The sequence below is a fragment of the Patella vulgata genome, chromosome 6 (genome assembly GCF_932274485.2).
Source record: "Patella vulgata chromosome 6, xgPatVulg1.2, whole genome shotgun sequence".
Taxonomy (NCBI): Eukaryota; Metazoa; Mollusca; class Gastropoda; family Patellidae; genus Patella; species Patella vulgata.
Genome location: NC_065884.2, coordinates 44973200 through 44988149, shown reverse-complemented (window position 1 = coordinate 44988149; position 14950 = coordinate 44973200). Strand labels below are relative to the sequence as shown.

At 33.3% G+C, this 14950-nt stretch overlaps 1 protein-coding gene across 2 annotated transcripts in view; it reads right to left on the bottom strand.

Moving 5' to 3' along the window:
* Positions 1–14950, bottom strand: part of LOC126823633 (transcription factor egl-13) — a 112286-nt gene that overhangs the window by 91027 nt on the left and 6309 nt on the right. The window contains exon 2 of one of the 2 annotated variants that reach the window (XM_050552582.2): positions 5733–5829. The exons of the other annotated variant lie outside the window; for it this stretch is intronic. The gene's annotated coding sequence lies outside the window, so the exon portion shown is untranslated. The remainder of the gene's footprint in view (positions 1–5732; positions 5830–14950) is intronic. 2 annotated transcript variants of the gene reach the window in all.

The window sequence follows — 14950 nt, the reverse complement described above, 5'->3', positions numbered from 1 at the left end:
GGAGTAGCAGTATCAGATGTTCTACAATAGAAAGCATACAGTGCTTCGCTTAAAGTCGCAATGCACAAAAATCTAAATTAACATTAAAATTAAAATTAACGTTCGCTTCTAAAATAATGGAGTAGCAGTATCAGATGTTCTACAACAGAAAGCATACAGTGCTTCGCTTAAAGTCGCAATGCACAAAAATCTAAATTAACATATTTCTGTATTTAAATTTAACCAAAATCAGACATACAAAGTGTTATTTAGACAATAATTCAGTCAATTAAATAAAAAATCCTAGGTTGGATACCATCTTGTACTTGATATTCATAGATAGAAATGTAATGTGCTTCAGTTGTGAACTGAAGGTTCTGAGACAATTATGTGAAATCAATAGAAAGTAATGTGACCTGTGGATGGCAATAATTTATATTATGATTGATTGAATTTCATTTTTGATAAGACTACTTTCAATTGTGTATGGCTTAGAAGTCTGTATTTGCCTTTTAGTCTGGACTAGTGCAGTTTCAAGATACATTTAAATGTGATAGTTTTGAACTTGGAATTTGGCAAAGGAATTATTGAAACAATATAAAAATTACAGAATATTAGTGTTTATTCAAAAAATGACTAAATCATAGCTTGCCAGGCAACAAAAAATAAGCCCATAATGCAGCTTTGTCACATCTGTGCCTCTCAAAACATTGGTTTGTTGACTGGATACAAGAAAGTTTGACAACAATATCTAAAAGTTGTGGCATGATGGGGCTCAAGGTCTTAATTTCAACACATTTAAATTGATCTTTCCCACACATGATTTTCCATTTATAGCAACTTCACAAAAAACAGAAATAGACAACATTTAGCAATCACAAGAAATAGAAATAAATTTAAAAGCAAAGAGACCTGGTTAAGACATTGCAAATTGTCTTTATAGAATAAAACATTCTATTGACACTTGTATCCAGTTGAAGAATCTGTCTTAATACTTTAGAATCTTTAGAAAATGATTGCTCTGTGCAAATATTGTTAAAAATAACATTATGTTTAAATATTGCAGTCCTTCTAGGATAGAACACAATTTGTTTCAAGTTGTTCTGTTCTACAGAAGAGAAAGAGAGTGAAAAAAGCCTAAAGGAATGCGGTTATTTATCATACTCAGCCTGCTTTTGGAGGAGAATAGTTAATTAAAACTGGTGAGAACACTTGAAAATAATAAGAGCTTTTTGTTATTTGACATTGACAATTAGCTGAATATAGAAATATTGGCCAGTGAAAGAATTGACGCTTGACTGAGCAAAGAGCAGAATTGATTTTCACCAAGACTATAATAGACAAATCTGTGGCAACCATAGTCACACGCCGCAAAGTTCTAATCCAGTTGGAATAATACAGGATTAGAAACCTTTTGTCTAGTGGGGAACAAGTATTGGTGCCGTCTAGCAGGGAGTGTGTTGGAATCTATATTGGCCCTCCGGGTTATGTGAGGTGAAATGCATTCCAACAAAGAAAGAAAAGCCTCTATTGATTTATGTTTTCCTTGAAAAGCTCTGATGCAAATGTGCATTATTAGTGTGAAAATCAATCACACACAATGCTAAATTCAGACTAAATGCATCCCTTGTCATAGCCTTCATCAACTTCTGATCAATTCTGGCCTAAATTTCCCAAATTCCAAATTATTACACATAATAGCCGCCATCGAATGGTGATTTCTCTCTTTTTTGTTCAATTTATTCAGCGAGAGTAGAAACAGGCCATGGGAAGTTAGTTATGTAACTTTAATAAAAGATTTATAGAAATCATGTCATCTTACAACATGTATCAATCTAAACACCACTGCTTGCAACTTATTTGTTTTTTATAGATTTTCTACTGGTCATCAATGAAAAATATTTTGGGTCATAACAAGAATTGAAATGGTTGTCATACTCCGTTTCCTTCATTTACCCATTATCCAGTCAGCCAAAAAGCACTGATAACATTTCTAACAATGTTCAATAAAATGTGAGCAAAAAAGAAAATAAATTACATTGTTGCCAACATTTGTGGAATTGGAAACACATTAGAGAGTTAAGATGAACAGAAATTTTTTGTAAAGTTGTAATAAAACTGAAAGAACATAAAACGCTGGAATGATGTTGAATATAAAAGTAAATGATGTGCTGGCTGAACCAATGGGCAATGGCCTGTTTGTCATTTTCAAATCAATTTGTATTACTTCCAAAATATAAAATATTTAAGATGTAAGAGACAATAAGACCAATGGTTAGACAGTTTGTCAGGAGTGGAGGGTCATCCCACATTAATCTTAAATCAGAAATCATTAATCTTAGATGCTTTGTTGCAGAAGAAAATATATTAATGTGTTTCAAATTAAACATCATTTCAAACACCTTAAACAAAATTGCATATTAATTTCAGTGGAAAGAAAAGATTGCAATGTAGTAGGTTTTTTTTAATAAATAAAAACAATATCACTTCATGGTTAGAATGTTGACCATTCTATAAGAACTTATAAACAATGTAGGAAGGAGAACTGCATATCAGATCAGAGATAGAACATTATTTCTAACCTGCTGCCTTCAGGACATTTAAGCAAAGTCAGTTCAGCATGGACACTATAATACACAATTATAAAGTCCATGCCCCATGTTTCTAGTCAATGAACAAGTCAAAAATATTTTATCCAACTAGTCAAGAGGCATGTTAAGGATGTTAAACCCCATTTCATTTCATTTAATCATTGGTAATACACATTCTGAAACAAAGCACTAAGAATGAGAGAAAATATGAAATAATTTAAAAAAATAAATAAATGCCATCACAATTAAAGTAGCTAAGTCTCTAACTCAATATCATCAAAAATTTTCGACATTGAAAACACGAATTATATGTCAATTCAAATCAACATTGGTCTTGTGATCTTACAGGGAAAAGATCGGCTTCTGATATCGAATATTCAAGACAAAATAAACATTTTACCATTGGTACACGAATTGTGTACCATAATGCGTTTCAGCGCCATTTGGAACAAGGGACTCAAAGAAAGCGGCTAGACATATTCCACAAGTCATGTCAAATGGTGACGCTATATTCTTATCTGGAGAGCATGCACAATACATATCATCGGTGTAGACTGGAATAACCAGACGCTAAATATTGCCATTCAATTGAGACTTCTGGCATATTTTGCCGAACATAACTGATTAGAAATTACAGTAAAAACAGAATCGGTTGAATGTAAATCAGTTTAAATACATTCACATTACATTATTATATGCGTTCCGACCCATTTGTGTCAATTTCTAGGTCCCAAATATTAGCGATTTAGCTCCTTTAAATCTGATTTAATCCACTTGACATATGCATACACACAGTTAGATACTGGATGATTGAATCCAAAGCCCTAACTCTGGAACATCATTGGTCCACAGTCTGGAAGGTAGTAGAAAGCAATTTACCATTCAGTCTACAAACAATAAAGAATGGCAGCATACCATAAAATCTGGCCAGTGTTGGTCTCATAGCTACAAGTTTTGATAGGTGTTGTCCACAAGACTGGGCATGCTTACTCGTTGTTGAGCAAATTAGTTTATCTGTAAGAGGACCAATCTCTTGTAATTTTTGGTAAGCTAACAGCTTTATTCATTTTTGACATCTGTTGTTCGCACTTGGTATTGTTTGTTCTGTATTTATGCATGTTTTTTACTCAGTTGTGGATTTTGTTCAATTAATGGTCTTATAAAATGTAACACTTTGATGAAGAGCCAAAAAAATCTAAAATAAAGATTCACATCTTAGCAGTGTTGACATGCCTTTTTCTTTCTAAAATAGTTCTCAATATTTCTCCTAAATTGCATCATTTAGTTTTGTAGTGGATTGTATTTTCATTAGAGTATTTCAATTGACATAAGATTTTGACCTGTAGCTTTCACCAAAATATTTACTCTTTTCTTGATGAAGAGACAAACCTCCTAGTCAATAGAGAAAATTTAGTGTGTTTTTTTCATTTTTCATTCTGTCATTTTAGCAGTTAACTTCAAATTTGACATGAGTTCTTTCATCTAAGTTAATCAGTGGGATAACATTGAGTGAGCCTTAAACAACGAAGCTATTAGAAAACAAACAGACGACCCAATTGGTGGGAATACCCATGATTACAATACCTTTTTCTGGCCGTATGTGAGGGATTGTGTCCGACAGCATCTTAAAATGAGAGCGCTATTCTTCAAAGTGAAAACTAGTAGTGGTATCAGAGGAATGCTGTTCCGTAATTCCTTTTAAGTCGGGAAGAAGAAACCAGTGACAAAAGTGAGGACAGATGAGTGTAGGTGCATATACTGACAAACAGGGAACAAGCACTCAAGTCGTATTGTATTAGTCGGAGGCTTTCCGACTTTGACTTGTTTTAAATCTTTCCATTTTGTCTTGAGAGTTAAGAATTAGAGGGTAATTGACAAACGAGGAAGAAAGTGGTTTGTGGTGATTGCTTCACATCCCCGTGTCAACAATTGGTAACAAAAGGGAAAGCAATGACAAAGGCCGAAAAATACTTGTGTTAATTGACGGATAATGGCAATTACCACTATGTTTGTTTGTTGACTTTTCACAACTCTTACTTTTTCTTTAGTTTTGTATAGTACCATGTAGTACACTAGGCATTCTTCTAAATCAAATAATTACAACCATTTTAATGTACTTTTGTATAAATCTCTTATTCTTTTAAAAACAAAAGTATATATTTTCAGTGCCATGATATGTAAAAAATTTATGAACTAATATTTGTCTATAAAATTTTAATTCCAATACTAACACTATCTTAAAATCTGCAACAAAATGATACCTTCATTTGAAGAAGGTCTTGTTTTTTTTCTTCATTTCTTTCATTTATATTTCACTTCACACAACCTATTCTTCTACATCATTAATTTCTCCATTTCTTTCTTTTAATATTCATTCTGGTTAGTTTCAAATGGTGAGGAATCTCTCAAACTGCATGATTCACTAAAGGAATGTGTTTCAACAGTGGAACACCCTAGGGCAACCAATTATCGTCCATTGTCTAATATTGATCCTAAGAAACAATCTAGTGACCCGCAAACAGCTGGCTGCCATCAGAGATGGGTGCGAAATTTAGCGGAGATAAGAAAATAACACAAAACATCAAGAAGGAGACCTTTTTCTGCTGTGATTAGTGACAGTTATTGATTCACTGCCTCTTTGATGACATTATCTCAAAATGGCTGATCAAGTTTAATTACTTTCTCTCCTAAATGCTCGCCTCCTTTTAATAATACCAATACTTGGAACGCAAGACTGACAATAGATTATAGAGATGTGATTGTCATATCAATACTTTAATAAAATATCACAGAAACTAGTCAGGATTCAATCACCATCCATCTATATGAAGGTTAAAAAACACTATTAGAAAATTTTCTCTACAGTTTTCACGTTTTACCTTACAATTTTCAAAAATTCATTTAGAAATGATATCAAAGTTGATATAATTCTGAATTAAATCCCACTAAATTTATTTCTAAGAAGAGTTTGACTTTTGTACTACTGTAGCTTTAAGTGTCTTAAGGGAAGCAACTCTAGTTTTGTGCAACATGTGCAATATTGAAAATATACTGGACTTTAAACCACATTGTATTAATATATACCTAAATGTTTTTAATGGGGCAAGTGCAACTAATTTTGAACAAATAATATCAAAATAATATATCTGAATTTACATATACCTGATAAAAAGTTATTTAAACCAATGATGATTATTCCCTCCTCGAATTCTAGATTCTATCCACTAACAAAGCGTATCTGGTGAGCTTCGATATATTCCTAAAGAAAAATCACATGATATCTTTTCAGTAATTCATATGTAACTACATGTATTCAACATCTATCTATTGTATTTAATATGTTGTCCTTTAATAAAGGTTATAAAGTGGTATTTCAAAAAAGGGTGTGCCTAAAAAACCCTTTATCGTGACACACATGAATCAGCTCTGCTTGCCTCTATCTAAGTTTGAATATGATAAGAGTTTTGAGAGGCTTTTCCTTTTTCTTATTTTATGATTGTTGTCTTCATTGTTCAATATTTCTGGGTATAATTGTATGAGTAAGAGGCTTCAATACCGACCCTAGATAATGAAACACAAACAACGATGACTACAGCATTTCTTCTTTATTTTCTATTTTATTTTTCAGTACTTGTGTATGGAATATCTTTAGAAGCCATGCGTGAAGTTATCATATTGTGTAGAAGTAAAAAAAAGAATATGAATAGAGTGAGAAAGAAAAATAATTATCTACCTCCCTATTGTTAACTGTCATTTAGCAACTAAACCGTAAACTAATCAAAGCATGCACAAATACAAATAAATTTTCTGAGAAAAAAAAAGGATATCTTCTCTTGTAAAAAAAGAAAAAGAATTCGAATAAAGGCTTGTGAGGCAAGGGTTAAGCATTTTTTCCTTATGGGTATCAATTTAGATTGTAACTTGATTCAACCACACCAGGTTGGATTGGATAGAGTTAACTGTAAATATTTCTTGTTATAAGAAAATGAAGTGGTATGAGATATTCTCTAATCAAGTTGTCACCTTTTTTACATCCATATGTTTGGTGAACTGTAAGGGTCAAAATGGTGACCTACACAGCATTAAATTTATTGACACACTTTAGTAATTGTTTAAGTTACATTAGTAATTTTGTTAAAGTTAAAGGGGGCAAGTCGCTAACTCAATATCATCCACATTCTTTGACATTGCAAACGGGCCCGTATCTAGACACCATTAAGCGGGGGGGCATTACCTTTCGGTAGGGGGGCGAACATTTTGAGGAAATTTTCGGAAAGGTCATTCTAACAGACTGTTGTAATCATCATGCTATGTAGTTACCTAGGCGTCTAATAAGCATTTTAAAATAAGTATTCAAACAAAAAAAAATCGTGATTTTTAAAATTTAATTAAAACTATTTTAGATTAGTACAAAAAAATGGTTTATAAAGTAATGAGATACCGTGGGATTAATATGCGCATACTGATAGCATAGCGTTTTAAATAAATACCGCTAAATTTTTGTTTTGAGTCGCACTTTACTTTGTCAGTACTCAGTACTGGTAAATGTTAATAATTTTTTTGCTCCTGGCATATGGCTTCAAACAGTTAGTTTATGATAGTTGCAGTCGCGTGTGTTTTGGTTGAAATTTGGTAATAAATTGGTCCATGTCAATCATTTTAGTTCGTCTTCGTTCAAATGCCAACAGAACCAAGTTACGATGGCGCATGTACGTCAGGGGCAAAATGTCGACACGCGTAGCAGAAGGCAGCATCACGTTCTACAGAATACTCAAGCCATGGAAAACGTGCATACCACATGGTTGAAAATTTCCGGCCAGAAGAATTTTTCGGGAATTGTATACCTGTCTGCGGTTGTGCCGGACAAGTGGTCAACATTCCAAGATCATTTGGGCATTTGCTGACCTTGTTACTTCTGTCCATAGATGTAGATGCCGTTTCAGACCTTACCCTTGGCGACTTTGACGTAATATATTTATCCATCAGTTCGGACCAATCTATATTTCCAAACTCCTTGGACAAAACAATTTTTTTACCTGTTTTTTTTAGTGTCAATTATAACGTATGTGGTGTTTGTGACAACGTGGCCTAAAACGGTATCGACAGAGTTATCTCCCTTGATTGTGTTATTAGCTACCTAGTCTTTCGTTTGTAGTTTAGCTCGCAATTCATTTGTCGCCTGAATTATAGGCTACCTCTTCCTGCTTAGGGAAGCGTAGTTTTTTTTTAGGTTAATATAAGGCATGCCCCCCGCGCCCCCCTGTAGATACGGGCCCGATTGCAAACACAACTTATTTAAATCAACACTGATGTTGTTATATTGCGCCATTTGTAATGAAGCGATTCGATGAACGAGGCTAAAAATACAGGAGAATACTACCGGTGTAGACTGGAATAACCATAAACGAAGACTGTCATTGAATTTGTACTCTTCATGTATTTTGCCGAACAACTGATTAGAAATTACAGCAAAAACAGAACAATTGAATGTAAATCAGTTTATATACACTCATATTTCGTTATTATATACGTTGCTGTGTCCATCTCTAGGTGTCAAAGAAAAGTGATTTAGCGCCTCTAATTTATTACTATATGGATGTTTGATTTTTTAAATATGAATGCTATATCGCTATTATTTCAATTGCACTGTAAGAAATCAAAATGGCAAATATGGGTCAAAATGGCAAACTACACAGTGTTAAAATTTATTGAGACACTTAGTAATCGTTTTAGTTAATTTATTACTAAACAGATGTTTGATTTTTTGAATATGTATGCTATATAGCTATTATTTTAATTGCACAATTGCACAGGATTATATTAAAGTGTTGACCAATTGTCAAAATGGTCACAAACAGTTCTCATGGTACACATCGGTGGTACAGTGATTATTACAGTGATACGAACTATTCGGCGAACTTGATCTGCCTCTGCAACAAACTAACACCTTCATATAGGGGGATCACACTTAACACAGTCCTGTTGGGCTGGGCTAAATTGTATGCTTAAATTTTAATCTACTAATAAGCAGCATTAGAATACCTAGAAATTGTGGCATTGATATCTGACATTTTAAAAGATGTTCTACTCCTTGGGAAATGATATCCTAATAAGCAAGATTAAAATAATCCATTTTAAATTCAGAAACAAGATTGCTACTTGATAGAGAGAAGTTAAAAAGTTAGTATGTTAGATCTGAAATCAAATCTGTTGAATCAACAGTTAAAGTATATCTACTTTTCACCCTACATTATTTGGAAACTGGGCTAAACGAAATCACTATGGTCCATTAAAAGGGACAATGGTACAATAGTTATATTTGCACACTAACAGTTATCATTGTTATGAAAGATTGACACAAAGACAAGATTGCCTTATCCTGGCCTCCCATTATGTCAACAAATTTCAACCATGATCCACCTGTTATTCGCTTATCACTGGCCATATTCTATATTCTATTCTTATGTTAATACGCACCTCTCTATATAGTCTTAATTCTATTCTTATAAAACATCTATTCATGCAAAATAATAATGTAGCTACATTCAGTATTATGTTGGCATATAATTTTGCAGGCAGGATTTGTCCCCCCGTTCAAATGTAATATTCATAGAACTCTTCAAAAAAGACACCATTAAGCGGGGGGGCATTACCTTTCGGTAGGGGGGCGAACATTTTGAGGAAATTTTCGGAAAGGTCATTCTAACAGACTGTTGTAATCATCATGCTATGTAGTTACCTAGGCGTCTAATAAGCATTTTAAAATAAGTATTCAAACAAAAAAAAATCGTGATTTTTAAAATTTAATTAAAACTATTTTAGATTAGTACAAAAAAATGGTTTATAAAGTAATGAGATACCGTGGGATTAATATGCGCATACTGATAGCATAGCGTTTTAAATAAATACCGCTAAATTTTTGTTTTGAGTCGCACTTTACTTTGTCAGTACTCAGTACTGGTAAATGTTAATAATTTTTTTGCTCCTGGCATATGGCTTCAAACAGTTAGTTTATGATAGTTGCAGTCGCGTGTGTTTTGGTTGAAATTTGGTAATAAATTGGTCCATGTCAATCATTTTAGTTCGTCTTCGTTCAAATGCCAACAGAACCAAGTTACGATGGCGCATGTACGTCAGGGGCAAAATGTCGACACGCGTAGCAGAAGGCAGCATCACGTTCTACAGAATACTCAAGCCATGGAAAACGTGCATACCACATGGTTGAAAATTTCCGGCCAGAAGAATTTTTCGGGAATTGTATACCTGTCTGCGGTTGTGCCGGACAAGTGGTCAACATTCCAAGATCATTTGGGCATTTGCTGACCTTGTTACTTCTGTCCATAGATGTAGATGCCGTTTCAGACCTTACCCTTGGCGACTTTGACGTAATATATTTATCCATCAGTTCGGACCAATCTATATTTCCAAACTCCTTGGACAAAACAATTTTTTTACCTGTTTTTTTTAGTGTCAATAATAACGTATGTGGTGTTTGTGACAACGTGGCCTAAAACGGTATCGACAGAGTTATCTCCCTTGATTGTGTTATTAGCTACCTAGTCTTTCGTTTGTAGTTTAGCTCGCAATTCATTTGTCGCCTGAATTATAGGCTACCTCTTCCTGCTTAGGGAAGCGTAGTTTTTTTTTAGGTTAATATAAGGCATGCCCCCCGCGCCCCCCTGTAGATACGGGCCCGATTGCAAACACAACTTATTTAAATCAACACTGATGTTGTTATATTGCGCCATTTGTAATGAAGCGATTCGATGAACGAGGCTAAAAATACAGGAGAATACTACCGGTGTAGACTGGAATAACCATAAACGAAGACTGTCATTGAATTTGTACTCTTCATGTATTTTGCCGAACAACTGATTAGAAATTACAGCAAAAACAGAACAATTGAATGTAAATCAGTTTATATACACTCATATTTCGTTATTATATACGTTGCTGTGTCCATCTCTAGGTGTCAAAGAAAAGTGATTTAGCGCCTCTAATTTATTACTATATGGATGTTTGATTTTTTAAATATGAATGCTATATCGCTATTATTTCAATTGCACTGTAAGAAATCAAAATGGCAAATATGGGTCAAAATGGCAAACTACACAGTGTTAAAATTTATTGAGACACTTAGTAATCGTTTTAGTTAATTTATTACTAAACAGATGTTTGATTTTTTGAATATGTATGCTATATAGCTATTATTTTAATTGCACAATTGCACAGGATTATATTAAAGTGTTGACCAATTGTCAAAATGGTCACAAACAGTTCTCATGGTACACATCGGTGGTACAGTGATTATTACAGTGATACGAACTATTCGGCGAACTTGATCTGCCTCTGCAACAAACTAACACCTTCATATAGGGGGATCACACTTAACACAGTCCTGTTGGGCTGGGCTAAATTGTATGCTTAAATTTTAATCTACTAATAAGCAGCATTAGAATACCTAGAAATTGTGGCATTGATATCTGACATTTTAAAAGATGTTCTACTCCTTGGGAAATGATATCCTAATAAGCAAGATTAAAATAATCCATTTTAAATTCAGAAACAAGATTGCTACTTGATAGAGAGAAGTTAAAAAGTTAGTATGTTAGATCTGAAATCAAATCTGTTGAATCAACAGTTAAAGTATATCTACTTTTCACCCTACATTATTTGGAAACTGGGCTAAACGAAATCACTATGGTCCATTAAAAGGGACAATGGTACAATAGTTATATTTGCACACTAACAGTTATCATTGTTATGAAAGATTGACACAAAGACAAGATTGCCTTATCCTGGCCTCCCATTATGTCAACAAATTTCAACCATGATCCACCTGTTATTCGCTTATCACTGGCCATATTCTATATTCTATTCTTATGTTAATACGCACCTCTCTATATAGTCTTAATTCTATTCTTATAAAACATCTATTCATGCAAAATAATAATGTAGCTACATTCAGTATTATGTTGGCATATAATTTTGCAGGCAGGATTTGTCCCCCCGTTCAAATGTAATATTCATAGAACTCTTCAAAAAAACCCAAAAAAACTTTATAAGTGATTTGTGTAGAATTATGTGTAACAGATATTTGATTTGACCACCATCCTATTGGGAAGACTTCATCAGCTGTTTCCAGATTCATAGCAATTGTACAGGAACAAAAGAAACCAAGGCAAAATATTTCACATTTTTAAATTTATATAATAGAGACAGGGGAGGGAGGTGGGGGGGGAGGCATGCAGGGCATCAATTTCTGGGGGCATCCCATCAAAGAGTGATTTTAAATTATCACAGTGAAGCTGATACCTGATGTCCCCCACTGAAATCCCGAAATAAATAGATGACACATATTAATTAATTGCATGTTTATCTTTTTCAAAAGTATCGAGCGATCAAACTATTTATCAACTGTACACTAAGTTTTATCACTCTCTATGAGATAGAATCAAAGTCAAAGAAATTGCTTAGCTCTGCTAAGCTTTAGCCAGAAATGTTAATCATTGAACTCAGTCAAGACATACTTAATGAACATCAACATCAGGTTTAAACATTCTACCTCAATTAAAAGCTGAGTTGTTATGTTCCAAAGTCTAGAGCACTCAAATTGCTTATCACTTCTTAGCCTAAGCAGAACATTCTCAAACTTAGTCAAGGTAATGATATAATGAATCTATTCTCGGAGTTCATAGCTCTCGCTTAATTATAACCAAATAGTAAGTGCAGCGGAACTCTGCACCACACATAATTTATATTCGGACAAGACATATTACGCAAAAATCACAAACAAACGTACAATTCAAATAAAGTGAATGTTTCCGTACCTCAATTAGAAGGAGAGTTATTGTGTTTTAATCAAATTGCTTATCCCTCTACTTACCCTGAGCAGAAAATGTTCATTATCACACTTAGTCAAGGTATTGATGTATTGAAACTATACACCAAGTTTGATCACTCTCACTTAATCAGAACTAAAGTTATTGAGTCCCAAAGCATCAACCAATCAAATTGCTTATCTCTGCTTACCCTAGATAAAATGCTCACCTTTGAATTCCATCAAGGCATCGACCTAATAAACACCTACACTAAGTTTGAACATTCTAGCTCAATTAGAAGGACAGACAGACGGGCAAACAGACAGACTAACCCATTTTAATCCATAAAAAGGTTATTTCATCTGTTTTAAAATGTCTTTCTCCATTTCTGAGTACTGAGTTGTATACAAAATTGACAGCATACAATCAAGGAGTTGACCCTGGGCATCACTGTGTGCCACTGATGGATGATCTTTTTGAGGTGCTTGGCAATATATATATATATGTTTTGTTCACTATTAGTACCAAGTCCTAGAAGTGGAATAATTAATAGATATATCTATTGTAAGAAAATGTAAGAAGTATTGTAATCCTCTTAATCACAATCAAACAAACATCCCAGGCCACACCATAATAGTAAACTCTCATCCATTTCAAGTTGTTCCAATACTTCACCAATTTATTGTTCTACAGATGCTTCACTTTCTGGAAATTTTATACAAATATATTATACTACTTTTTCCACTCTGGGACAAATATAATGCATTGTGACACAGTAACTCTTAATTGACAATGATGTTCTACATACAAATCAAACAAGCCAAACCTTGAAAATAAATGCCTAAAAGCCTCTCGTCTTTTGCTGGTGTTAGCATGAGACAAGTTACTTTTTTTTAAGTGATACAAAAGAAGAATCATATAAAAGCTACAGTACACAAATAAGCTATTTAAAGGTAATAAACAGATAAAAAATTAGTGAGATCATCAAGCAATGGAAAACATTTAATAGTTACTTTTTGGTGGTATTTTCTCAGTTAATATTTTTGTTGTTCAGCTGGTAGCATGCATGCTACTGCAGTTTAATGGTTAGTGTATTGAGCAGATGAGTTGGCCAATAAGAACCTTTGCCCAGTTCTTACTCTTCCATAGTAATACAATGAGGAGCTGACAAAGTCTTTTTAGTCATTCCAAATAGTACTATACGTAAACGATCCCTGTGCAATTATAATTCACTTATTACACTATACAATATGCAAGAGCTAAATCTGCCTATTGCAGGTCTTCCTTTTGGCATGAAATGTTACATAAACTATTAATTAGACATTTATTAACAAAACAAGACCATAATCAACTCTCAATGGCATCGGATACTCAAGATTTTAACTAGATTAAAATGGTTCGCCATTTAAAGATTTAATTTAAAAATAGGAAAGTGAGGCTAAGTCCCGATTATACCAGTGACCAGTGCCCTGCTTACCACTGTGTACGCATCTTGTCAAAACTACAAACAATGATAACTTGGCTGAGAATGAAGTAATTTGAATGAAATTTTCAATATATTTTTTTTTTATCATCCATTTTTGAATTATTATAGCAAGAATGACCAACTCTTTATTAAACTCTTAACTAATGTATCTTAAGTCTAACACTATTTCAATTCTGTTCAGTATTTACAAAGTTATGATAAATTGAAATTTCATCAATCTATGCTCTTTGCTATGTAAGCAAAACACCACATCCTTTTTTGGTAGCAGAAAAAGCTGATGGGGCTAGTTTAAATCCGACTGAATCCAAGTCAGGAAATTATCTAGCGCCAGTATTTTTTTTTTTTTCTTAATTAAATGTTAAAAAATCAATCTGAGTATATATTTAGCGTGGATACGGTGACAAATTTGATATTTCAACAAAAATGCAATTATGCATCAAGCCTTTAAACTAGCCCAATTTCATGTTAGATTCATTTCTTTTTGTATGAGAGGTGTCGTTAGTGGTCTAATGCACGCTGCAGATCATAAGGCCTTATATATTTGCAAATCATTGGTTTAATACGAAGCTTGTACACAACAACGCACAGGTGAATTATTGAAATAATAAAAAGCATTTGCTAGTCTCAAAATTACCCAATTACTCTCATTCGTCTTGCTCATATTAAACCAAAAATCCATACACCATAACAGGTAAATATCAAATTTTCATTTAAAAAGTTTGAATTCTAATTAATCAAATAATTCACTCTTTGATCATTTTATCCACTTTATTATATAAACAGCAACAATGAAATTGTTTAGGTCCACTTTAATATAACAAAATGTATCTTTGGAGGCTATTTTTATTAACTGCTATGGAAATCTATATATTATTTTACAGTTATTGTTCAGCAGTAAAGGGTAAATATTTTCTCTTATTTCTGACTTTACTTCACAAAGCATCATATCACAATGCTTTCTATTTCTGTTCAGAAACAAGGAAAAAAAATCAATGGTTTGTATCCTAATGAAATTACTGCAGATTGTTTTGCCTGATGAAAACTAAGTGGCGACAGTTTAATAAATCTTAAGT